The sequence below is a fragment of the Scyliorhinus canicula genome, chromosome 1, assembly GCF_902713615.1.
Source record: "Scyliorhinus canicula chromosome 1, sScyCan1.1, whole genome shotgun sequence".
NCBI lineage: Eukaryota > Metazoa > Chordata > Chondrichthyes > Carcharhiniformes > Scyliorhinidae > Scyliorhinus > Scyliorhinus canicula.
This window is the reverse complement of record NC_052146.1, coordinates 267,564,650-267,592,586: the sequence shown is the minus strand read 5'-3', so window position 1 is coordinate 267,592,586 and position 27,937 is coordinate 267,564,650. Positions and strand designations below refer to the sequence as shown.

Here is a 27,937-nt window from a genome sequence, read left to right as displayed (position 1 = left end):
TGAAGACACAAATAGCCATGTAGGAATATAATATAGTGGTGAAAACCTGGCTTAGAAAAGGAAGGATTACATGCCTCATATTCCTGGATTCAAAGATATTTGGGAAAGATAAGGAAGGAATCGAAGGAGGAGAGGGAACAATTTTGATTGAGCAAGATATTACAGTGCGAGAAAGGGAAACGTCCTTTCTAAAACAGAATCTATTGGTTAGAATTGCAAAACAATAAAGGAGCAATTTTGCTAATGGTACATTTTATAAACCACCAAATAGTGGGAAGGAGATAAAGAAGGAAATTTGGGAAGAAATTACTGAGAGGTGCAAGGACCATCGAGTAATGATATTGGGAGACTAAGGATCACCGCTCTAAGGGCTTCATGTGTTCTCTCTATCATTAATGCCCATATCCAATGGTCAAAATTATTTGCTTTAGCCTCTCAAATTCCATATGAGTTTGTCCAGGTTGTTTTCTTGCATTTCAAAATTTCTATCTGTATGGTTCAGGAACCAACTCATACGCATTGAGGATAATTTTCTTTATTACATCATAATCTACAGATACCTCTTCCGATAATGGTGCATACAGATCGCTCGCTCTAAATAGCTTCAAATGAAATAAATGAAATGAAAATCGCTTATTGTCACGAGTCGGCTTCAATGAAGTTCGATTCCCGTACCAGCCTCCCCTAGTTGCCACATTCCGCCGCCTGTCCGGGGAGGCTGGTACGGGAATCGAACCGTGCTGCTGGCCTGCTTGGTCTGCTTTAAAAGCCAGCGATTTAGCTCAGTGAGCTAAACCAGCCCCTACGCTTTTGCAGCTCCCGGCCTGTTTCCCGGGAACAGCCCAGGTTCCACATATTTTCCTCAAATTTTGGAAGCGCTTGTATAAATTTAAACACTTCAGTATCAGGATCATTTCAAAGACTTTCCAGAATTTCCAATGGCTTCCTGGTTCTGTACACAGTGTATACGAGGCGAGTGGGTATCGAGATGCATGTGGGTAATGGAAGCAGCATGGTGTATGAGGGTGCATGGAGAGGGAATGAGAGATATGAAGGTCTTGGGAGATATGATACGACATGGGGTTATGAATGGGCATGGAAGGATCATGGGAACATGGATGTAGTGAGAGGACATGCAGGTTGAGTGGTGGAGGGGGGGGGGGGGAGCTGGTGAGAGGCGATGGTTTGAGGGCCTGACATTTGGCTAGGTCAATGTCCCTGTAGACAGAATTGGGCATTCCAGGCTAACAATCTTGCAATCAGCCCATCTGACGTCTGGCTCTGTAGGCGATGGTTTGAATCCATCCTGCCTCATGGGAAATAAAACATGGTGGATTTCCTTAATGTAGATGTCATTGAGGAGTCAACTTCTCTGACTCCTGATGTTCATTTCCCTCACAGAGGTTTGGCCTGATATCTCAGGAAAGGTGATCATAGCATTGTGAGCATTGGATCAGTTATGGCTTTCCACTTTCCAGCAGGCTTCCCAGTGCACTAAGCATTTCATTTTTGTGCCCATCAGCTTCTGTCTGCACGTTGATCCATCAGAGTCCTCACCTGAGTCCTTTGCAGCAGAATCTGTGTGTGGCCGTGCCATCTGAGGAGCTGATGACCATTTTCCAATGGCTGAGAGCCCCTTGTGCACAGTGACAAAAACAACTTACATTTATATAGTGCCTTTAACATAATGAAACATCACAAAATGCTTGACAAGGGTGTTATAAAGCACACATATAAAACTGAGCCACATAAGGCGATGCTAGGACAGATGCCCAAAAGCTTGGTCAAAAACTTAGCAACTCGCCGTTGTCCAACAGTTTTAAATGAAGAGAGCGGGGTGGAGAGATTTAGGGAGCATTTTGCGAGCTTTTGTGGAGTTCACCATTGTACCGTGTTTGAGCAGCATCTTGTAAATAAACCCCTTACACTGTGTTGTACAAACTCGATGTGTAGCACCTCTGGTTCTTTCTCTTTGCGGCTACAACAAAAAACATAACAAAAAACAAAAAAAATGAAATGAAAAGACAAACTGGCGACGAGATCGCAGCCATTAAAAAAACAGGAGGAAAAAAAGCTTTTGACAAGGATCTTGTGAGCCAGAAGAAGGGATCATCGATGGAGATCCAGGCCCATACACCATCGGGAAACAGTAGGGAAGTCAGGCTGAAAGCTGAGTAACACAGGTCACAGAACTGCAATCCAAAAATGGCAGGATGAAAAGGCACCATGGACGCGTTTGATGAGGGGGAGGAGACATGGAAAACTTATGAGGAAAGGTTCCAGTCGTTCCTTAAAGTTAGATTATGTACTTTGTGACCGATTAGTTAGGGGCCTCAGGAATGAAGCCAACCAAAGGAAATTGTTGACTGAAGGTGCATTAACCCTTGAAATCACAACATCTGTGAAACTTGCTGTGGGGGAGGTTTTGTTATTTGGAGTTCGAGCTAAAGTCCATAAAATGAGTCTGAGAGAAGCAGGTCCACCAGAAGCCTACCATGTCATCTCTGCAACCATGTGAGACATTTGGCCTGAGATTGTTGGAGCAAGGAGAACAAATGAAAAAATTGTGGTAAAGTTGGTCACATTGTAAAGGCATGTTGGTCATGCCAACCTTCATCAGCACAAAAAGCATGTGCCAAGACAAATACTGCAAAGGCTACAGGGCGAGTTTACCAGTTAAATGATCCTAATGAACATTCACCGAGAACCAAAGTGTCAAGTCAGCTTAAAGGATTTAAGCTTGTTGTTCTAGCAGTACAAGGAGATCAGCAACAGATTTGTTTGCGCCGATCCAAAATTAAATGGGAACACTATTAAGATGGAAGTGGATGTGGGCGCAGCAGTGTCATTTACACCTGAATCGATGTACCATCAGAGATTGAAGTATTTGCTATTGCGACCATCTGATGTGATCTTCAGGACATATACTGAGGACATTGTGCCGCTGAAGGGTGTCATCAATGTGACTGGAAGTTAACAAGCAGAAAGTGGAGTTGCCTCTTCACATTGTTCAAAGAAACTTTCTAGAATTGTTTGGGAGACTTGGGTAAGGAAGATTAAGCTAAAGTGGACCCTCATGAACCACCTTATCAATTCTATGAACGGTCTTCAACCATTTCTGAAAAAATATGCAAAGAAATTCGAGAAGTCACTTGGATCCATGAACTGGGGCCGAAGTGAAACTCAAGATAAAAGCAGATAGCGTTCCTAAGTGTTTGAAAGCAATGCCTTATCCTATGCCATTCAACCTAAAGTGAAAGAAGAATTTGAGAGGTTACTGAAGACAGGAGTCGTTGAACCTGTCACCACCAGTGACTGGGCAACCCCAGTCATCCCCGTCTTAAAGAAAGATGGTTCAGTACAAATATGTGTGGATTTAAAGATAAATATCAACCCTGTATCAGGTGTTGATCAGTACCCTCGACCACGTATCAAAGATCTTTTTGCAGGCCTCTCAGACAGCCAAATATTGAGCAAAACTGATCTCTCCCAAGCCTATCTGTAAATGAATGTAACTATTGGGTGCAATTGAAAGGCCCCATTCCACCTGACCTGGTGGCGTGATGAGGCTGTTAAATCTTGTGAGAGGCCACTTGAGAGATTTGCAATGCTTGGACTGCATTGCTGGATCTAACGCGATCTCGCTAGACGTCGGGATCTGGATCTCACCTTTGCCGGGCACGATCCAGATTTTACTCATTTAAGTGAGCACTTAGGCTCACTTTAATATGTCAGGGCTGGATTATCCCAAGGCCAGGGAACAAATTTACCATAGAATTTACAGTGCAGAAGGAAGCCATTTGCCCCATCGAGTCTGCACCGGCTCCTGGAAAGAGCACCCTACCCAAGGTCAACACCTCCACCCTATCCCCATAACCCAGTAACCCCACCCAACACTAAGGGCAATTTTGGACACCAAGGGCAATTTAGCATGGCCAATCCACCTAACCTGCACATCTTTGGACTGTGTGAGGAAACCGGAACACCCGGAGGAAACCCACGCACACACGGGGAGGATGTGCAGACTCCGCACAGACAGTGACCCAAGCCGGAATCGAACCTAGGACCCTGGAGCTGTGAAGCAATTATGCTATCCGCAATGCTACCGTGCTGCCCTAATGGCCGTGCCTGGGCTAGTTTGTCTTGGTGGGCTAGTGGAAGGGAAGGAAGCAGCAGAGACTGAAACTTGAATTGTCTTGATCTTAATGGAAAATAAACCTATGAGCTCCTCACACTTATTGTTGGACATGAGGGTTAAGGAGAGAGGGGTTTAAGAAGATGGTTTTTAGTAGAGATAAGAAGCCTAGACTATCTTTGCATTCCAGGATGATCCTGTACTCTGTAAAGTTCATATTATATCAGTATTAGAAAAATACTTTTCACTGTACTTCGCTACATGTGACAATAAATCAAATAAAATAAAATAAAATATTAGATTCAGATGGCTCTGAGTGTGAGATTGGGTGGCAGTGTTTCACTTTCATCGGTCTTTTAGCCTTCATGGGCCTGCACCATGGCCTGACCAGGTAGCAGCTCTTGGGATTTGAAAGGCAAAAGGTAAGGTTGTGGTAAGGAGTTGGGGAAAGTAAGGGGTCTATGCTTACACTATCTGCAGTTTCTAAATCAGAAGAGTTCCGATAAATCTGTGCGATAAGGTGAAGTAAGATGTGAATCAGGAACATAACATCACCTTCTCACTGCTAGCCATGGCTTCAGTCGTGGCCACTCCAACAATGGCTGCCATTATCTGCTCCGTCAGGGTGAGGGGGAGACAGCCATGCTTGGATCCTGCAGTTTTCTGCTGCTACCTCTGGGTATGTGCCCCTTTGACCTGCAGAAATAATAATAATCTTCATTGTACCAAATAGGCTTGCATTAACACTGCAAAGAAGTTACTGTGAAAATCCCCCAGTCGTCACGTTCTGGCACCTGTTCGGGTACAGAGGGAGAATTCATAGTGTCCAAATTACCTAACAGCACGTCTTTCGGACTTGCGGATGGAAACCGGAGCACTCGGAAGAAACCCACGCAGACACGGGGAGAACGCTCAGACTCTGCACACACAGTGACCAAAGGCGGGAATCGAACCTGGGACCCTGGTGCTGTGAAGCAACAGTGCTACCACTGTCAAATGAGGCAAGTGTATCAATGAGTATGGTGCATTGTCTTCCGGTGGAGTGCCTGTCGTAGTTGAATTGTTGGCAGTGTGTACACACTGTGAGATATGGGTGTAAGCTTACACCAATGACATTCATGCGAGGGTGAGATGAAGATATGAATGTGAGTCGAGGTTGATGGAGATTGTTGGTAGGTGAGTGAATGGCGATGTGATGGAGAGTGAATGGAACAATGTGTGAGGCTGGTGAATCATTTTTAAAGATACTGGTCATGATCTAGCGGCTGCGCTAGGCATGGGGGAAAATAATGTAATGGCCGTTAAATCTCACGAGAGGTTTCAGTTTGCAATTTTCCCCGCTCTTTCCCTCAAATGACGCACGCAGATTCACGTCTATGAAGAGCATGAGCCTGAAGAACATCATTTTGTAATAAATTTGAATGTAATCATCGGGCTTGACCGCGTTCCATCTGCCCTCACCGCATCTTCCCACCCAGCCGCTGTGATGTCGCACTGGTGCGAATCACTGCAGGTTTTCAAAAATAAAACCGGTCATGATGACCGTGCCAGGGGTGGACACGTGGGTACAGCCCTTGGATGGTGAGATACACCTGGAACCCTGGCATGGCCAACCTGGGGCAGTGCAACAGGGGAGTATGTGTGGCATGAGAGGGGAAGGCTGATGCTTATGAGGAGAGCGCCCGATATATGCATGGTGGTGGGGGGTGGGGAGTGCCCTGGTACCTTTGTCGTGGTGGGGTGTGCCCCGATTCTTGCGTGGTTGAGGGATTGCCCAGATGCTTGTGGGGGGTAGAGGGGTGCGGGGAAGTATATTTTTAACTTAGATCGGGGGCACCCTTTAGTGATGATGCCCCAATCTAAGGTAAACAAAATACCTCGCCATGGCGCCGTTTAGCACTGGTTTTCACTAATGTGGACTGGGCGCAATTGCACTTGGAGGATGAAGGATCTCCCAGGTGATCCGAGGCCCCTTGGTGGTCAGGTTCTGGGCAGGGTGGCAGCCTAGCAACATCAATGCTACCTGGACACCTTGGCGCTGCCAGCCTAGCACCATGACACTGTCACCCTTGCATTGCCAGGGTTGCCAGTTGGTACTGCCAAACTGACAGGGGCACTGCCAGTCTGTCAGGCTAGCAATGCCAAGGGGCTGGGTGGCAGGTTGCCCGTGCTGGGGATTGAGACCGGGGGGGGGGGGGGGGGGGGGGGATGTCCTGGTCTTATGAGGTGGGGTGAGGGGGGGCTCGAGGATCCCCTAAGCAGTAAGTTGGGGAGGTCTGGAAGCCATGGTTGAGGTTGCGTGATCGGGCCGGCATTTAAAAGCGAGGTAGGTGTGTCCTCGGTGGGGCACTTCCTGCAGAGGCCCCCCAAAAAATTAATAGCTGGGTCGTTCTTGGCCCTGCGGTCTCCAAGAAACAGCCCACTATTCACGCCCAAAACGGGACTCTTTTTAACAAAAGCCCAGCTATGCAAGGATGGGTTTTTCTTACCTAGTGGTTAGATATGTATAAATAGTTAGAATTAACGGCTAAGAGTCCAAAGGAGTTCACAAGGAGGAATTTGTTTTCAAGCTGGGTTTGGCGAATTGAGACCACCTTGCTGCAGCATGGTTTTAAAGGAATGGTGGTGTGTTACAGTTCACGCATGGAGTCTGAGTTGTTGGGGCGAATTGCACTTTTACAGACATATTTGTAGTCTGCATCCTTTGGAGAGAGATGGGAGAGACTCCAGCTTTCATTCCAGAACATGGCTGAGCAAGAATCTCTGCTACTCTTACCACCTGCCATTGACATGTCATTGACTTTGACCACATGCCATCGACTTTGGCAAAGCTTTGGCAAAGGGTCATCTGGACTCAAAATGTTAGCTCTTTTCTCTCCCTACAGATGCTGCCAGATCTGCTGAGAATGTGCAGCATTTTCTCTTGTGGTTTTTGCCTTTGACATGTGTTGGAAAGATTTACAGGTTGACAATCAACCTATGTAGCCATGTCATTATGAATACACCTTCCTTGGCCAACATATTGTGGGGTGGAAATTGAACAGCATGGCCGGGATTCTCCGAAATCCCGGCCAAGTGTTGACGCCGGCGTCAAATCCGGCGTGAGCGACGTCGATGTCAACGGGCTTCCAGACTCAGTCATTCTCCCCTTCCTCAGTGGCTATCATGGCGCCGGAGTGCCGTGTGCTGCTTTGGTACAGAAAGCCGGCCCTACATGGCAGGCGCACCCACGCATGCGTGCCACGGCCATCTCCGAGCCGGCCCCCTGGGCATCATGGTGGAGCACTACAGGGGCCCGCTGCTGAGGAACATAGGCACCCCCCCCGGAATGAGTGCGCCCGCCGATCGGTTGCCCCCGATCGAGGGCCTGGCCACCGTGAAGGCCCCCCCCCCCCGGAGTCGGCTCCCCCCCTGCCCCCCCAGCCAGAACGCCAAGGTCCTGTCAGGAAAGACCACACGCAAACAGTGCCAGCGGGACTCGCCGGAACTCGACCTGTCGAGCATGGAGAATCGCAGCGGCCCCTGACCCGCGCCACTGCGAATGTGCCAGCGCGATTGGCAGTGATTCTTCAGTCGCCGGAGAATCAGCGGCCCGAAGTCGCAGTGGCATGGCAGGATCCGCCCCGCCCCCCAGCCGATATTCCGTCCCGGCGCGGGCTCGGAGAATCCCGCCTCATATTTCTGGATCAGAGGCAGGGACACCACCCACTGCCCCACACGATCTCCCCGAAAGGGATGAGCTAGATTTAACACCACTCTATTTTAGCAGCTAAACATCACGACTGTGTTTCAGAATCTGGACTCTCATGAACAATATATCAACTAGTTTATTTGTTATTTGTGTCCCCTTTTAATTTTTCAAGATCTCTTGTCCCCTTTCTTGTTCTTTAAATGGTGTCACCGCAGAGGGTGGTACGGCTTAAGGAAATAACTTCAAATTGAATTTAAAGGGAATGAAGCTTAGGGGTGGGGGGGGAGGGGTAGATACACGTTGGAGTGATTTAGAGGCAGGGTGCTTCGTCTGTTAAATCTTGCTTCCTTGTTCAATCATTCCATTTAAAACTAGACTTTTTCAATCTTTATTCTTTATCATGCCCACTACATTCCATCCGCCACAAGCGGTCACCTCCACTTTATAATTTACAGTGAGATGCAAACATAACGATGGCACAAAAAGTGAAATATGGTGTCAGGCTTGTATCTTCTCACATTTCACAGAGCTAGGATACAAACACATTGACCTGTTACCATGGAAAGTTTTCTTTCCAGATCAACACTTGGACTGAGGAAGCAACAGGTTTCTTTTTTTTTGTTGCACGGTGTGATATCCACGAGCCGGGAAGAACATTCTACGCAAAGCTCGTAAAAGAAGCCGGTCGGTCGGCTTAGGGAATAATACTGCAGGGTGCATTACTTTATCTGATGAAAGCTAAACTGCTCGCAGCCATTACCTGTGTTTGGTATTGTGACCGAGGTATTTGTTTCCCTTGCTCTCTTCCGTTTACTCTGAGATATTTCGAGTTGTTTGTCCAAATTTCTCTTCCGACTAATTCATGGGTAATGGGATAAATATGCTCACTCATTTGGTGTAACATAAATGATACGTCGTGAGTGCAGAATGACCTTTCCCCCTTCATAATCCAATTTGGGCTCAGAGTTACTTCAAATCCTCTGAGGGCTGGAGTTTGTCCATTCTCCCACAGAGTTGAGGTTCCCTTCAGCACAGCTGGCAGGAGTTATTAGTTATAACAATATCTCAGGAGGAAGGGCTTGAGCCTTGAAAGAGCCCATTGTCTGAGCTTATATGAAGGCAGATTCATTATGCTTTGCAGAACACAGTTTAAAGCCCAGAATTAGGAACCCCCTCCTTGTGATTAAAGAAAAGAGCAGACCCTGGAACTGAAATACTCCTCATTTAAATCAGAGGGGAAGCCTCGGTAAAGCCTGAAAGCAAAGTAAGAATGAAAAAAAAAGCACCAATTGAAAAGTTTTAAATAGTTGTGAGTCAGTAACCTTGACTATTATCATTTACAAGCTGATTTGGGGAAAACTTTTTTCACATAGGCCCTTCGCAGGTGGCCATTCGACTAATCCAAATCCGTCTTCCCTATGTGCTTTTATTACTGCTTAAAAGAATAATTATTAATTCAAGGTACAGAACAATAGACGTGTGAAGCAGGCACTGCGTTTCAGAACATTTATCACCATATTTAATGCAGGGGTGTGAGCGTCACTGGCCAGGCCAGCATTTATTGACCAACACTGAGGGTACTTAAGAGTCAAGCACATTGTTGTGGATCTGGAGCCACATGTAGGCCAGACCAGGTAAGGGCGGCAGATTTCCTTTCTTAAAGGACATTAGTGAGCCAGATGGGTTTTCACCACAATCGACAACGATTTTGTGGTCATCATTAGACTTTTAATTCCAGGTTTTGATTGAATTCGCCTTCTGCCGTGGTGGGATTCGACCCCATGTCCCCAGAGAATTACCCTGGGACTCTGGCGTACCAGTCCAGCGACAATACCATTCCGCCACTGCCTCCCCGAAATACAAACGACATCTGGCACCAGTGGGATATTTGCGAATGTTTCTCTTCCATTCAACACCTCTGCTGACAGCCACTGCTAAAATTGGAGACACACAATATTGTGAGTCGAGGGGATGGAGACTCAGTCAGAGCACTCCATGCTGTAGCTTGTCAACACAATTATGTGTCATACCACAGGAGATGGTATGGTTGAGCATTTTAATCAATGAGGATGTAAATAGCCATGAAACAATGTGTCACCAATTTAACTTCCTTAATATTTAACTACACATTTTCCAAGGGGCATTTTACCGCCTTTACTTGATATGATATTTTTATTTTTATCAGATTTAACTTTTCCAGACTTTCCCAAGGCTTTCAATCATGTGCCACATTCAAAATTGGACAAACCAGATCATTATGGAGTCCGGAGGCAATGGATGAGAACATTTTATAACAAACCGAACAAGGTCAGTGAAGCCTCAAACTGGAAACCTGTCTTAAACGGACTGCCCCAACGTACCGCCCTGGGCCCACACTTGTTTCTGCTTTTTATAAGTGACATCCAAGATGCAATATCAAGCCATGATCTCTCACTACGCTGAAGAGTTCCGGCGAGCGGAACCCCTCAGTGTAGAAAATGGGGCAATGTGCGGCCTTGGCCAGGTGTTCCCCGTTGAGGCCCTGTATCTAATCCGAGAGACGTTTGATAGTGTGTTTCTCGGTTCTGCGAGCGCTGGGAAACATGCAGCTAAACGTGCCTGCGATGGGACTTTTTTCCCATTTAGTTAAATCGCGCCCATATTGTGCGACTTGGAGTGGAACTTTACTTTCTCACATGCAGCATTATGTATATTAGTATCAATACAAATATACAACCTATCCCACTTCAACTGCCTTATCTCCACAACTGCAGAAAAATGTATCGCTGTTTTATGTTACTTCCAGACTTCATTTCTTCAAAGACCCCACACCGGCCTCTCAATTGCCACCTACATTGACTCCAAACTGTCCAAAGCATGATTGCCTGCATTCCATCTTGCTAGAATTTCCTATAACTCCTGTCATCACTGACCTCCACTCGACACCTGCTCTTTAATATATTGAATTCAAAACCTTCAGCTTTGTTTCCTCTGTGGCTTTTGCCTTCCCTACTTTTGTAATCTCCTCCCGCTTACATATACCCTTATAATTTACAACTCCAGCCTTGTGCCTCACACTCTCCTTGCACCCCACCATTGATGGCAATGCCTTTAGCCATCTTTGCTGTATTCCTTCGCATTTCCTCCATGCCAGTTTTTCTCTCAGGCATTGATGAGGTTGTTGAACGCAATCTTTTTGGACACTTCTAATTCTTTCGTTACTGTGCAGCCTCTGATCTGTGAAATGTCTTGGAGTATTTTACCACTTAAAACCGTGTTGATGAAAGTAAGTTGCTGTAAGTAAACATCCTGTCATCCAAGCCTAGGAATTGGATTGTGCAGTGCACGTTTTGCACATCTAAAACAGTTGGGAAAGGGTCTAATATGGTTAGCGGCATGTGTGTAGTACGTTGGTTAGGGTGGGTTGTGGTCATTCTGGTAGCTTGTTTAAACCATCTGTTAGGTTCTCTGCCTATGCATATTGGATCTTAATATCCATTTCAGGCCCTTTCATGAACTATGCTTGTGAATCACCACAGCACCACAATCACCCTCCGTGCCTACTGTAATGGTCAATTATCTCAGGTAAACAGGAGCTCAAGCAACAGACAGAAGGCTGACTGGAGGCTTCCAGCAGAAATATAACTGAAAGATGCTTAATTTACCTAATTGTAGGGTCAACTGGACCTCACATTTCAGCTCCTTCCTTCCACCATGGACGTCTCTGAGCTGGAGTCCCTACTGGATGAGTTTTTTTTGGTTTCATAAATTTAGAGTGCCCAATTCATTTTTTCCAATTAAGGGGCAATTGAGTATGGCCAATCCACTTATCCTGCACATCTTTGGGTTGTGGGGGTGAAACCCATGCAGACACGGGGAGAATGTATAAACTCCACACGGCAGTGACCCTGGGTCGGGGTCGAACCTGGGACCTCGGCGCTGTGAGGCAGCAGTGCTAACCACTGCATAGATTGACGGAGCTGGCTCTGCTCTTCTTAGAGAAAAGTAGTTTGAGCTCAGATTTGACAGAGGCATTTAACTCATGAAGCATCTGGAACGGTGCAGATGGAGCAAAGCCAACCTCATTGGCAAAAGGGTCAGGAACCAAAGATTTGAGGTGAATGGCAAAAGAACCAGAGGTGATATGAGCAAAATCTGCTTTACGCACTGAGTGGTTAGGATCTGGAATGCAATCCCTGATAGTATGGCAGAGGCAAATTCAATTGTGGCTGTCAAAGGGGTTCAGGTATTAGACAATTATCTGAAGGAATAAGGATTGGAGGCCTATGAAATAAAGGTAGCGAAGTGAGGCTCGGTGAGTTGCTTTTGCAGAGGGCTAGGATGGTCACAATGGGCTCAATTGTCTTCTTCTGTGCTTGATTGTTCCCTATTCATCCGCCCCACCAACCTGCCTCCCCCTTTCTGCTCCTAAAGGTGTTGGCTCTGCTGGTACATGATGTCACACGTACAGGATGCCTTCAGTACATTGCTCCTGTGGTCGTTCCACATGTGGGAGCCTAAGAGGAGAACATAGGCATTTCTAATTAACATCAAAGTAACGCCTGACCCAAAACCTTGGATGTGTGCTGTCCGGCAAGAACACCTTGGAAGAAATCAGGAATGTGAATGCCGGCTGCTTTTCCCCTCCCCAATCAGGGGTATTGAGGGGGCAATGGGGGAATCACTCCCCAACCACGAACAGGCACCCAACTTTAGCCAGGTAAAATCAGCGCACTCGGTTAAAAACTAGAAATCAAATCAGGTTGTCCCTTGAATAAAAAGAAATACCACTGTTCTTCGTTTTCAATAAATTATCTTTCCCACACGAAACATAAACCAGGAGTCTACGCCACCTTCACAAAAAAACTGCATAGTTTCGTTAAAATCTAGATCATTTGCCGTTCCCATTCTAGACATTGACTAAGTAATCTGACTAAGGCGAGAATGAACTCCATACTTTACTTCAACTAATCCCTCTATGGATTAAAAGTATTTATTTTCCCCCCCTGTACATGGATATTTATCAGCTTGGGTGTACGTTTCAAGTCCTGAGGGAAATCTTATAACTAAAGTAATTGAATCTGCCTTTGTTTCTTTAAGAAGTGATTTCCCCCTGTTGAAAAGCTTACAGTAAAATCACTCGCCCATGATTGACCGATCAAACTCATATTTGCACCTTCGAATCATGAGATTAAAATAGTTTTTGGTTTCTGTTGGCTAGTTTCTTGAATGATTATTAACAGCAGTTGCGGTCATTAATGAAAAGACTGCGAAGGGGACCATAACAGATTATCCTGTCAATGATTTGTTACACAAATCACCATCATGACATTCATCAAAAGCCGGCTATTTGTACTTATTTCTCCCACCTCTTTCTTTGCTTTATCTTAAGTTGGAACTGCATTGCTTACAGACAGAAAGATAATGCTCAGAGCTTACCCCAGGCAGTATAACCACATAGCAAATCGGAATAAAACCGGGGCTTGGGAATTAAACTGAGCGTTACACGGAGTATAGACGGGAAGCAGTAAGTACAAACATGCAGCAATGAATAAGTTTTGCATGGTACAATTGTAATTGATTACAGCCCGTTTCATAGATCAGCACATATTCCCCTGGGAAGGGAAAATCTATCCTGGTTTCCCTCTTTGTTTACTCCCAATGACTATTGCGTTGCATGTGGGTGTCAAGTGAGGACAACCTCGGAGTTAGTTATGCTGCCTTTTATGGCTTGAATAGTTTCATTCACTGAAGAATGGGCACTTTGGAAAGTTACTGTAGGGCTTTAAATGTCCGTGGAATTGTAATGCAGCAAAACCTGCCACCTTCGAGGAAGAAAGAAAAGACAAAATGTTGGGTTTGAAGCAGTTATGTAAATCTATCACCAGGCCTGCCGGAGCACTGCAAGGCCAGTCTTCATACTTCGCATGAATTCAATTCTCAATGTTAGCTTCATTTATGCGTAGAAACCCAGCTGACGGCAGGGTTGTAAGTTGCTCCAAAAGAATAATACACAACATTTAATATGAAACATATTAGCCAAACAGTTTTTTTGGGGGAAAACTGTCTTAAATTACAGCAAAGTGGAGATGTAAGTGACCCCTAACTCAAGGGTCAGGCTCTCATTATGCTGACAAAAACCTTTTGAACATCTTTGTGACCACAAAGAGCTGCAGCTTTTATTTCTGAAAGTGTCACGCGGATTGAGTTTGAACAGTAAGCAATATTCAGCACAAATCCATAGATATAATGCAGCATAAATTGGCAATCTCACACAGAAGCTGCAAGGATGGCTGTTGTGCTTAATTAAAGCATAGGCAACTGGTGCAATGGAAGGCATTTTACTAATGCTGGGGTTAAGGTCCAGCTGAAAGAGAGTGTGTTGCACCCATCTGTGGTAAATCTGACTTATTTGACGGCGAAAACCTGAGCGTTGTTCGATTGCTCAGCACAAACATTTTTTTTTTTGATGAGGGAGGAAAACCACTCGAAAGAAAGAGGGAAGTATCATCTTGGATAATCCTGCAGAACCTAGCAAAACAACATATATGTAGCTGCCTCAGAAAGTCCTGAAGACTGCAGGAATTCCTTTCCTTGATATGGATCTCTGAATTCACAACACCTGTTTTGTTTTAAGGTACAGGAAGGAAAGAGATGGTTTGACCACCGACAGATAGTATAACTGATAGGCTCCTGACAGAAAGTAGACATCTGAGGTGCACAAAGGATTTTTGACTGTCGAGTGATGAATGAAAAACTAATGATAAATGTGTGCTTCAGTATTCAGATTCACTTTGTGCTACCTCAGAACGTCAGTGTGATATGCAGGCAGCAACGTAAACTATGGCCCTAAAATCCATGAGGATTCATGCTCTGCAGGTGCAAATGTGACAGGTTGGAACCCCTACTCTCTTACCTCCCACACGCCTGTGGCCAGGGATAACAATCCTGAGGCTAGATCATTTGCATGGCCGGTGTGGGGTGAGCATCACTGCATGTGAGATGAGGAGAAATTTCTTCACCCAGAGAGTGGTCGGCCTGCGGAATTTGTTACCACAGGAAGTAGTTGAGGCCAAAACATTGCATGTTTCCAAGAAGCAGTTATCCATAGCATTTAGGGTGAAGGGGATCAAAGGATATGGGGGGGGGGAAAGCGGGATTAGGCTATTGAGTTGGATGATCAGCCATGATCATAATGAATGGCGGAGCAGGTTGAATGGGCTGAATGGCTTCTTCCTGCTCCCATTTCCTATGTGTCTGTGTTTCTATGTGCAAGGCTGCTTCCTTGATGTTGAAGAATGTTAGAATGGTGAAGCAGCTCTTCTGCTGTGTAGATTTATGAAGTAACTGTGGTTCTTCACTCATTCTGCCCTGAACTGAGCAAGTGAGGCATCTTGAAGAAGATAATCAAGCCCCTCCATGACAAATTATCCTTTACTCGTGCAGGTTAAGGGCCTCTCGAAGCCGACGGAAGGAATCACGGCCGTTTTCAGCTAGCACGAGTTCTGCGTCAGCCTTTAACAGCACATTTGCTGAATAGCCTGGCAAATCACCCATGATGGAGGGGTGAAGATAAGATCTCCTTATGACATTCTTCACCGGTTGGAGTTGGGGTAGAAGAGGTCTGGCGGGCGGGTGGTGGTATAGTTGAGTTGTTACTTTTATGGGGGAAGAATAGCAGGGGTTTTATGCATCAACGCCATACTTTATGTGGGAATTTTGGCATATCCTGGGGTTCAGCATTGACCGTAAACTAAACTGGATCAGCCACTTTGTGACAAGAGCAGGTCAGAGGCCGGGTAGGGTGTGACATGTAACACAGCCGGACTCACCAGAGGCTTCCCAACATCTACAAGGCAAAGATAGGAACACCACTAGCTCCAGGTTCCCATCCAAGTCACTTATTATCCTGACTTGGAAATAAACGATATTCCTTCGATGTCGCTGGGTCAAGGTCTTGGGATTCACCACCTTCACCATGTGGGTTGCACCATTGCATGGAGGCAGCTCACCAACAGATTCCCAAGGCAACTCAGGGTAGGTAATAAATGCTGACAGTGTCAGCAACAACCACATCCCAGAGACAAATGTTTAAAAAATGTACCCAAATGGAAGAGACTCCAATTCTCCGTCATTGACGTTTCTCACTTTGATGAATGGTGCATCATTAATCTTATATATCAACTTACGTTTAACACAGGTATCGATATTTCTATTTGCTTCACATCATGTCAAACAGCTTTAAAAAGCCAATCTGAGCCTGAACCTATCATCGCATGTGCTTTTCCAGCAAGAGGAACCATTGATCTTTCTCTTGTTGTGAAACCATGCTCAAAAATAAAAAACATTTTGATCTTTGAATTCACTGGCAGGTTGATTTTTGGTTGATAATTGATCATTGATTTTTAAAATAAAGAGCAAAACCACATTTCGGTGACTTGGGGGTCACAGTTAAAGATGACTGCACTTTTGTACCTCTATATCTTCTATAGTCCAAACATTTATTGAAATGGAGGCAAAGTGTCTGAAAAGCTGAACGGGAAGAATGTGGGGTTACCCCCTATCCTATTAGTAAAGCATCTGGACAATCATCTAGGTACTCAACTGGGTGGAGACTTCATCACGTGGACAATGGTTGGGAGGAATTTCCAGCCTTAATCTAATCAAGTTATAATTATGCGGTACTAGACTTGACCATATTTGGATCATTGGGTAATTGCAGAGATGTCATGTAGCAAGCCAACTCTTTTGTGTGTTTTAAGCACTGCTTACTCTGCAGAATTGGGCAGGCAACTGAGATGCTGAAGGAATGAGACCCTGAGGGGGTTCCTTTTGTCTCTCTCTCCATCCAACTTGTAGGTTTTTGAACACTTTCTGCTGATTTTGACTACCAATGTGCCACACAGAGATATTAAAAAGAACCCAATCCACTGCCTGCTCTTTGTCTCCACAAAAACAGGTAAATCATTTGTCTACATCTTAGAAACTGCCTTGACGTTGATAGCAACTGAATAGCTCTGAATTCCGCCTGAAGCCAGCCAACGTCACTGAGCTGCAAGGCCAAATACCAGCTGACACCGGATTCCCGAAGTTATATTCAGAACTTGGTTGCAGAGGAGACTTGGCAGGAGACTCCCAGGAGGGCAGTGGGAATGCATTAAGAATGTTCTCAAAACATCCCCTAAGAGGTCAAACATCCCCATTGACTCAGGGGAGTCACTGGCTTGGGACTGTCCAAAATAAAGAAGTTGTATTTGCGAAGACAATGGACACACTGAGAGTCTTCATCGGGGCACAGAGAGCCAGAACTGTGGTGTGAGAGAGAGTGCGCAAATCTCCAAATATCTCACCTGCCTGACCCTTCAAGAACCCCCTGTCCTACACGTCTGCAGACACTGGTCTTATCAGCCATCTGAGAGCTCATCTGACTCATCAGAGTGGAAGAGAGACATCCTTCATCCCAAGGAACTGCCTAAGAAGTAAAAAGGTTCAGTTATTGTCTGCAAAAACATGCTGACCCACCCCAGCAGCTTGCTGAACTCAATTCTTCTGCAAGCAACCCATCCTGAGCACCTGCATGAACAAATCTGAGTGCAAAAATGTGTTGCGAATTGAGGAAGATTTTTAAATGAATCTATAAACTAATGCAAATGTAAGGGTATGGCTGCTTTGCTTTTGAAAACTTCAACTTCACTCATTCAAGGCAGACAAGCTGCAAGACAGATTTGTCACGTTTCTGTCTTACTTCATGGTATTTTCTGTCATAAACAGAACTAAACAAAATTGCTCCAGGAATGACTTTTGACCCACTTAGTAAACAAAGGAATAGAGCACAACTATACTGCTAGATTATGCAATACAGTTAGCAAGGATAAAAGTTATATATGTTCCACGAATATGACTAATTCCCCCTTGACTGGTGCTACCATTCCCCACCCACCTTCCTTGACTGCTGAATTATAAACAAGAATTATTTTGCAAGATTACGAGGTTTCACAGGGATGATAAGTTTTCTACTGAAAAACGACTGCCCTCTGCTACGAGGTCATAACATTTTCAAATATATTTGATGGCACTATGTCAAAGATCACCTTGTCACGTTACTGAAAGTAAATTGCAATGGGCTCACTTATAGTCGTTCCGTGCTGCGTGGTACTGAGCTACACAGACTAGGCCGTTTCCAGGCTCAATGCTACTTAAGTGCTGATTGCTGACTTTCTTAACTTAAATTAAGCATGCCTGGCCTAGCGAAGGAAATAATACTGCAGGGTTCCCAATCTTGAGGTGATGGGGAGGTGCTCGGGTTGCATTTTGAATTTTACAAAGCCCAACTATGTAAATCTCCAGTCAGACCTCACCTGGAAAACTATGTTCAATTCCGGAAACCACAGGCTGAAATGTTGTTCCGGAGTTTGAACGCTGACATCAGGTGAATTTCTGGGTCCCAACATCACGCGCCTGAGGTTTTCTTTTGATAAGCAGGTCAATTAGTGGCCAAGGTGCATGCTCGCTGTACAATAGGGTGCATCCCATCACTTACAGCTTGGTCGTCCACCTTCAAAGATGGAAGCTGCTGACGTCGATGAAAGATAGAGAATGAGAGAGAGAGAGAAGTGGGGGGATTTAAAATATATATATATTACCATTCAAAAGGCCTTGAGCTGCCAGGCCATGATTGTGGAGGGATATTCTCTCAACTGGATGTCTAAGGCCACAGCAATGGCGCAACAGCCTTTGTGAATGAGTCAGGCTGAGTTCCTATAGCTGGATGCAACGCTGGTTCCTTCTCTCATCTACCGCATGGATCGGAGGTCTCCTCAATCCCCGGTTTCATTTCATTTAGTTCATAGGATAGAATCCCGACAGTGGAGAGGGAGGCCATTCAGCCCATTGAGTCTGCACTGACCCTCTGAAAGAGCAACCCCCCCCCCAAGGCCCACTCCCATGCTCTATCCCCGTAACCACATCTAACCTAAATATCTTTAGAATGTGGGAGAAAACCGAGCACCTGGAGGAAACTCATGCGGATGCAGGGAGAACGTACAAAATTGACACAGTTATCCAAGGCCGGGACCCTGGCACTATGAGGCAGCAGTGCTAATCATTGTGCCACTGTGTTGTGTTTCAGCCTCAGTAGGGGCGGAGGGAGATGCCAACTTGAAAAATTCCATTCAGCTTGTGGGAGATTGGCTTTAGTAGGCCTTTTAATTAACCTAATAGATTACCTGGTGATTGTGGGTGGGTAATCATCACATACCCACAATTCCTCCCGGAGCAAAAATGGCCAGGAGGCAGGAACATGGTGGTAGACCGGCATGCGAGCCAGTGGTGGAAAAGCGCGGAGCCGTCCGCCTCTGGTTTCACCTGGAAATGGCTCCGCCTTATCACCCTGCAAATCCTTCCTTACTAAAATCCGGGAGCATGTGGCCAGAATTTGGGGAGCTATCTGGCAGACTAGTCAAGGAACATCCTAACATAGTCCTATTGACGGAATCATACCTTGCAGATAATGTCCCACACACCACCATCACCATCCCTGGGTGTGTCCTACCTCCCCCCCCCCCCCCATCAGCAGGACAGGTCGAGCAGAGGAGGCTGCTTAGTGGTATGCCGTTGGGAGGGAGCTGCCCTGGGAGTCCACAATATCCACTGTGAACCCCATGATGTCTCATGGCATCAGGTCAAACATGGGCAAGAACACCGCTAGCTGATTACCAAATAATGCTCTCCCCTCCCCCCGTTCGTCCCCCCCAACCCCCACACCCGCCCCCGAGCTGCCACGAGACTAAAAATAAACTTGACCTCATCTTCACCAATCTGCCTGTCCATATCAATAAGAGATACCATCGCATGGTCCTTGTGGAGATAAAGTCCTGTCTCCACATTGAGGATACCCTCTGTAATGTTGTGTGGCATTATCACTGTGCTGAAGGTGCAGATTTTGAACAGATCTAGCAACTCAAGAATAGACATCCATGAGGTGTTGAGGGTCAGCAGCAGCAGAATTGCAGAATTGTTCTCAACCATAGTCTGTCACCTCATGGCCCAGCATATCCCCCAATAAACCATTACCACCAAGCCAGTGGATTAACCTTGGTTCAATGAAGAGTGCAGGAGGGCAGGAGCAACACCAGGCATACCGAAAAATTAGGCTTCAACGTAGACACCGATTCCACAATCGAAAGATCATATAGAACAGTACAGCACAGAACAGGCCCTTCGGCCCTCAATGTTGTGGCGAGCCATGATCACCCTACCCAAACCCACGTATCCACCCTATACCCGTAACCCAACAACCCCACCCCCTTATCCTTACTTTTATTAGGACACTACGGGCAATTTAGCATGGCCAATCCACCTAACCCGCACATCTTTGGACTGTGGGAGGAAACCGGAGCACCCGGAGGAAACCCACGCACACAGGGGGAGGACGTGCAGACTCCACACAGACAGTGATCCAGCCAGGAATCGAACCTGGGACCCTGGAGCTGTGAAGCATTTATGCTAACCACCATGCTACCCTGCTGCCCAGGATATCTTAGCTCTGCAGTCCTGCCCCATCCAGTAATGAATGGTGGTGGACAATTAAACATCTCACTGGAGGAGAAGGTTCCATAAATATCATCCTCGATGATAAGGGAGCCAAGTACATCTGTGCAAAAGACAAGGCTGAAACATTTGCAATAAGTGGATGATCCATCTTGGCCTCCTCAAGAGGTCCCCAGTATCACAGATGCCAGACTTTAGCCAGTTTGATTCACACCAAGTAATATCAAGGAACAGCTGAAGGCACTGGATACTGCAAAGGTTCTAGGCCCTGACTATATCCCGGCAATAGTACAGAAGACTTCTTTTTAAAATTTAGATTACCCAATTATTTTTTCCAATTAAGGGGCAATTTAGCGTGGCCAATCCACCTACTCTGCACATTTTTGGGTTGTGGGGGTGAAACCCACGCAGACACGGGGAGAATGTGCAAACTCCACACAAGACAGTGACCCAGAGCGGGGATCGAACCTGGGACCTCAGCGCCGTGAGGCAGCTGTGCTAACCACTAGGCCACCGTGCTGCCCTGTAGTACAGAAGACTTGAGCTCCAGAACTTGCCACACCCCTAACCAATCTGCTCCAATACAGCTTCAACACTGGCATCTACCCGGCAGTGTGAATAATTGCCCAGGTATGTCCTGTAGACACAAAGCAGGACAAATCCAACCCAGCCACTTAACGCCCTATCAATCTACTTTCAATCATCAGTAAAGTGATGGAAGGGGTTATCAACAGTGCTATCAAGCAGCACTTGCTTAACAATAATATCACTCACGCTCAGTTTGGGTTCTGCCAGGGTCACTCAGCTCTTGACCACATTACAGCCTTGATTCAAACATGCATAAATGAGCTGTACTCAAGAGGCGACTGCCCTTCACATCAAGGCAGAATTTGGCCCAGTGTGCCTTCAAGGAACCCGAGCTAAACTGGAGTCAATGGGAATCAGGGGGTAAACTCGCCGTTGGTTGGACAACCTGGCACAAAGGAAGATTGTTGTGGTGGTTGGAAGCCAATTATCTCAGTTCCAGGACTGAGTGCAGGTGTTCCTCAGGGAAGTGTCCTCGGCCCAGACATCTTCAGCTGCTTTATCAATGACCTCCCTTCCATCATAAGGTCAGAAGTGGGGCTATTCGCTGATGATTACACAATGTTCAGCACAATTTACAACTCCTCAGACACTGAAGCAGTCCAGTAGCAAATGCAGTAAGACCTAGATAATATCCAGGCTTGAACTGACAAGTGGCAAGTAACATTTGTGCCACTCAAATGGTAGGCAATGACCATCTCCACCAAGCCAGAATCCAACCATCACCACTTGACATTCAATGGCATTACTGTCACTGAAAACCAACTATCAACATCCTGGGGGTTACCATTGACCAGAAACTGAACTGGACTCACTAGCCATATAAATACTGTGGCTACAAAAACAGATCATAGGCCAGGAATCCTACAGTTAGTATCTCACCTTCTGACTCCTCAAAGCTTGTCCTTAATCTACAAAGGACAAGTCAGGAGTGTGAAGAAATACTCCCCACTAGCCTGGATGAGTGCAGCTCCAAACCAACAACACTCAAGAAGCTCGACACCATCCAGGGCAAAGCACTTGATTGGCACCCCACCCACAAAGATTCACTCCCTTGACCACCAACAGACACTGGCAGGAGTGTGTACTATCTACAAGATTCACCATAAGAACTCACCAAGGCTCGTTAGGCAGGGCCTTCCAAGCCCATGACCACTACCATCCAGAAGTGCAAGGGTAGCAGGCACAGGAGAACACCACCACCGGACGTTCCCCTCCAAGTTACTCACCATCCTGACTTGGAAACATATCACCGTTCCTTCACTGTCACTGGGCCAAATTCCTGCAATTCCCTCCCTTTCAGCACTGTGGATGTACCTACACCGTATGGACTTCAGCGGTTCAAGAAGGCAGCTCACCACCACCTTCTCACAGGTAATTAGTGATTGGCAATAAAATGATACCCACATCACATGAATGAATGTTTTTAAAATTCATCCCCACACCCCAGAGAGGATATATTGGTCACGGAGGAAATTCATCACATATTTACAGAATAACACTGGAACCAGAAAGGTTACGTAATGAGGAAAGTTTGCAGAGATCAGCTTCATATTTCCTTAAGTATAAACTGTTCAGGAATGATCTAACTGATGTGTTTAAAGCATTTGATAGGAAGAGCGAAACTATTCTTTCCGCTGCTTGGGAGCCAGAACCAGGCCAATTCTCACAGGCTGATTCACGTTAAAATTGAGGCCCTTGTTAACACTCCAGCATAAAGTGACAGATTTAACAACTATCACTCGATGGGATTGTATTTACTTGTTAGCTGGCTAAAACTATGACTTAACTATCTCTGGGAAGTATGAATATGATATGATATATGTATCAAATGCATTTTGAACTGTGAACACAAGTGCTACCCCATGTAACATGTGTGGCCCCATGATTTCCAAGTCTCTGCTGAGTTTGCTGATATCAGTCAAGCAAGCAGCCGGAACTGCAGCCAGCCTCCGTGCTGTAAGGAGGCCTTGGAGGGCGAAAGCAGCCAGGGTTTTTCCTGATAGTTACCCAGTGTGCCTGGTTGCTATGTGCAGATGTTGGCAGAGAATGGGATCAAGGTTAACTGTTCTGCCTTCCCAGGGTCAAAAAAAACCCCCACTGACAGACAATGTCTGGGCTCCCACTCGTGGGAGGCAGGAGCTGCTGCCAAAGTCTGTGGAATTGTAACCCACAAACTGTGGAGAAGAAAAAGCCAGTGGAGGGGAGCAGGGAGGCGGGGGGGGTTGCCAGTGGAAGGGAGCAGGGAGGGGGTTGGGGGGTTAGGGTAGAAACAAAACTGAATTGTTTTGCTGTTTGCATTGTCTCCCCTATTCACTCGCTGACCACAACTCAAACTGATAACTTTTCATCAATTAGGGCAGCTTGCATTGTTTGAATCACTGGGCAAATTATTTCAGGAAAGCATTTTGTTACTCAGTACCCGGAGAAACATTAAGCAGTCTGTGTTCTGTGGAATCGCTGATTCTTGCCAATATGAGAGCTGCTTTGAACGAAGTTTCATTTGCTATGTATCGTGGCAAATGTCGGTTTTAGTGTCAACACAACCGTGTTTCATTCTGTGTTTAATGAGTTGCAATGGTTCTGTTGAAAAAAAATGGCAAGGGCAATAAAAAGAGCTTGTGACTAAGAATCCTGCTTGATTGTACGAGCAAGAACAATGCAGATCGGCACAAATGGGAAGGAAAACTGACAGGTTGATTTTATTTTTGCCAATTCACGCAGGCAATTTGGAAATACTTTTTAAGTCACTAAAAGAAGGAAAACCGTTAGTGTGAAACTGTCCACTTCTTATTCGAACTAAACGTTTTCGATAGTCGGTTGTTACATAACACCTTTTGTGGCCAGCAACGGCCATAAAGGCACAAAAGCACAGCAAGCAACACTATTCATTGAGCTGTTTTTTTTTTCATTTGAGCCAACCGAAGCGGCATGAAACAGAAGGGCCTATCCTTGAGTTACACCAACAGGGCCTGTTTTTCATCACTGATTAATAATCGAGGAGCCCCCATCATCCCCCTGTCCAGAGACCAGCTTCCCACAGGCCCTTAGAGTGCTGGAATTAAGGCTCACTCTAATTCAATATCACGACAGTGTTTAAAATGCTTTGAATGCCTTTTCACTAACTGAGTGCAGGAAGAAGTACGTGTGACCTCTTGACCTCCCAAGACGGAGGCAGCTTCAGCCGGGGCGGTTGAGAAACCTTTTCAGAAACTTCTCTGAGAAAGTTGCTGCCCTCAGCAAAAAAAAAAGCTTTAAATAAAAACCTCCCAAATATTTTTTAAAGTGTCACTTATTTTAAAGCAATTATTAGTCCAATCATTTAATGCTGAGGAAATAGACATCAGAACTAAGGAATGCCACTTGAATATTTCCAGCTGAATAGATTGGAAAATTCACATCTTTGTAAACTATCCCGTTAACGAGTTCAATGCGTGGAGATGTTAAAAGATTTTTATGGAAAGAAAGCTGCAATTTGTGTGGCAGCGCACTGCACTGCACTCTGTGTGCCAACATCCAAATCAATTTATCCTGGCAAAAATGATCACATCTTGGAAAAATCACTTAACAAATCCCTAAATCAACACCAGCTGCTCCAGTTCTGTATTCATGAAATGATCCATCAGAAAAAGATGGCAGTTTTCAGGGATTTAAAAAAAAAACATAATTAGTAAGAGGCGAACAATGAGACCCTGAACTGGTCTACAATGAGGAAAATAAATAATTTGTTAAAAAGGTCTGGGATGAGCAGATTTGTACGGGAAGCCTGTCTTTGGAAATAAATATTTAATCAAATGCCACAAAACGCAGTTTTTTTTCCAACACTGGGCAAGATTCTAACATCGGGCGGCCAAGTGCCGACACCGGAGCAAAAACGGGAGCGTTTTACTCCGGCGTCGACGCCCATTCCGGGACCCCGTTCTGCGGCCTACAAGGGGCTAGGACGGCGCTGGAGCGGCCTATGCGGCTCCAGCTGCCGATCCTGGCCTGAACCCGGTGCCGCGGGGTCCCTGCATGTGCAGTTGGGCCGGCACCAACTGGCGCATGCACAGTGGCCTTCTTCCCTGCGCCGGCCCCAACGTCAAATGGTGCAGGGCTACAGGAGCCGGCACGGAGGAAAGGAGGCCAGGGGGCAGCGAGGCCGGCCTGCCGATTGGTGGGCCCCGATCGCGGGCCAAGCCACTACAGAGGCCCACCCCGGCATCGGACACCCCCCCCCCTCCCCCACAGGCCGACCCCGACCCCTCAATTCCGAGGTCCCGTCGGCTCAGAGGATGTTAGAATGGCGCTGGCGGGACTCGGCTTTTTGATGACAGCCGCTCAGCCCATCCGGCCGGAGAATCGGCACCCAGGCCGGAGAGTCGCCGCATACCCCAACCGGCGGCGACCATGCCGGCGCCGATGGCGCGCCGATTCTCCGCACTGCGAAGAATGCCGTCCTGGCGTCAGGGTGGCGTGGCATGATTCGCGCCACGCCGCGCCGATTCTCCGACCCAGACTTCAGGCTTTGTCTCATAATGAATGTGTAAATATTTGCGAGTCTTCTGAACCTAATTGTTTCAGTTGTTTCCTTTTACATCATGCACACACGCATACACTCGCACGCATACACGGGCATACATACAGGTATATGTGCAAATTTGTGTATTTTACAGGTGTACGCACATTGGCCAAGAATTTCTGGTATTCCCATTTTGGAGATGATGGGTTGTGTTGGTACTTTCCTTGTGCCTGAATGGTGAGGCCCGAGGCATCGTCAATAATGGTCCACACGCAGGCGGGTTTCACAGAGCTTCTGGCGGAGGATAATGAAAAAGCTGTTCCAGTCCTCAGTTAGGTGTGGGGTTGCAGGTGAGGGTGTGCTGAGGACTGTGTTGAGATGGAGTTGTGGCTGGGGGAAGGCCGGGTGTGATCGTAGGCCAGGTGGAGATTGTGGTTATGGGCGCTTTCGATATCATGGTGGGAGGGAGCAGTTGTTGGGTGCAGAGAGGTTGGGGATTTGTGGATGGAGGTGGGATGGGGTGGGGGGGGCAAAGAGCATTGGTCAGTGGCAGGGCAAGGAGGGCTGGTCGTATGAATGTGCCTTAAGGCTGGGATGAGTGGAAATGAATGATAAAGGGCGCAGCCTTTACTCTTTTAAAATACCGAGAGAAACAGAATTCCCCTCCTCCCAGCTCAACATACAGATAAGCATTTATTAGATATATACCTTGTTGAATATCTTGTTTTCCAGCAATTCAATCTTGGACCAGGTTAAGAGCCTATTTTCACATTCAAAGAGGACGTTCTTATGCCATTGGGAGGGCAGTCTGCTGCAATGAAATGAAATGAAAATCACTTATTGTCACAAGTAGGCTTCAAATGAAGTTACTGTGAAAAGCCCCTAGTCACCACATTCCGGCACCTGTTCGGGGAGACTGGTACAGGAATTGAACCATGCTGCTGGCCTGCCTTGGTCTGCTTTAAAAGCCAGCGATTTAGCCCAGTGTGCTAAACCAGCCCCTAGATTGGGGCAGGTTGACATTTGTGATGTGGACTTTCTGTCAAAGTGTAATTCTGGTAGGAGTCTGACCACATTGGACCTGATATTATTGCCTCCTTGCAACTGATGGATCAATCATATTTTACCTCTGCTTTCAGTTTTAATTTCAGGTCAACTCATTTGTAACAACTTCCTCTCCCAATTTTTCCTCATGTTCTCATGTTTTCATTGGTGCAAACCTTTTCCATGCCTTTTCAGATTCCACTTGCACATTCTTTTGCCTCTGCATGAACTTATCGTCAAAGTCTTATTGAGCAGCTTGCACTTCATTTGACCAATTAGCAGCCTCTCTGTAATTGGGACATCTGCATTTTTCTTACCATTGCCCACCTTTTCTCTCAGCTTTTTTTTTTGCCAGCTCTACATAAATGACGTTTGCCATCCTGTCTTCAGTTCTGATGAAAGTGAACATCATAACCTGTTGCCACAGCTGCTGACTAGCCCACTGTGTATTGGCAGAATGGTCAGTTTTCATCACATGTACCTGGTTGCTGAAATCCATGGTGGCTCCACTAATTACCCTCTAGAAATTCCGTTAAATCCTCATAAAGTTTTCACACCTTTCTATTGGCACAAAGTGAACCTCATTGTAATGGTGGGAATGCAGATTGTGGGGGGATGCCAGCAATTTGCCCGTGTATTTGGGAAGGGCGTGAACGGTGGCCAGAATGGGATGCGTTCTTCCGTGTGTGTTTCTCCACAAGCTTACAATGGAGTGTTATCGCCAGACACTGGAAATCAACATTGCAAAATGAAACAGAAGTTACCTTGGCAATCGTCCTAAGACCAGCAGATTTCTTGCTCACTTACAGTCTGCAGCAGGAATGTATCATTGGCCCATGAGTGTAGCATTTATGCTATATGTCACAGCGTATGTAATGTTGCAGCTGCACTAATTTTGTAGTGGCCACAACTTAGTGAGGTTCAAAGTAAAAAATAGAAAATGACAAATTAAAATTTAATGGATACCGAACTGGAAAAGAGCTGTGAAATGAAAGGGAAAAGGCCACTATCTAATGCCTTTCAGCTATACTGCACTGAGGGGTTGGAAACTTTATAAAGTCCCTGGACATTGAATTTACATAGTAAGTATCGCAATTGTATTGAGACGCCTCAGAATGTAAGGTGCTGCATGGGGAAAATTTGAACTTCATTACACTATCTGTAACGGCCATTTTGAAATGTTCTTTTCGATATTTTATGTATAAAGTTTATTTTTGGGAGGCGGGGGGGGGGGGGGGAAATCTCAATGAAATCAAAGGGAAACTGGCTCAAGCTTGCTCTTTTTATCTTTTTATCACACACATACATGTTTGCTCACCGTGAGAGGGCTGGACTGGGTGCATCTGCTTCACAGCGCCAGGGTCCCAGGTTAAATTCCTGGCTTGGGTCACTGTCTGTGTGGAGTCTGCACGTTCTCCCCGTGTCTGCGTGGGTATCCTCCGGGTGCTCCGGT

The 27,937-nt window shown here is 46.1% G+C and overlaps 2 long non-coding RNA genes across 3 annotated transcripts in view; one reads left to right on the top strand and one right to left on the bottom strand.

Annotated features, from left to right (window-relative positions):
* Positions 1-12,911, top strand: part of LOC119974185 — a 56,704-nt gene extending 43,793 nt beyond the window's left edge. The window contains exons 2-3 of the long non-coding RNA XR_005462479.1: positions 10,012-10,133; positions 12,240-12,911. This is a non-coding gene — a long non-coding RNA (uncharacterized LOC119974185). The remainder of the gene's footprint in view (positions 1-10,011; positions 10,134-12,239) is intronic.
* LOC119974174 lies at positions 1,066-27,937 on the bottom strand. Of its 2 annotated transcripts, XR_005462472.1 has the most exons (4): positions 27,803-27,937; positions 26,149-26,251; positions 4,691-4,831; positions 1,066-1,978 (listed from the first exon to the last, which is right to left on the bottom strand). It is a non-coding gene; the product is annotated as an uncharacterized LOC119974174 (long non-coding RNA). The 2 variants fall into 2 exon arrangements; XR_005462471.1 differs by lacking the exons at positions 26,149-26,251; positions 27,803-27,937 and adding an exon at positions 8,587-8,871.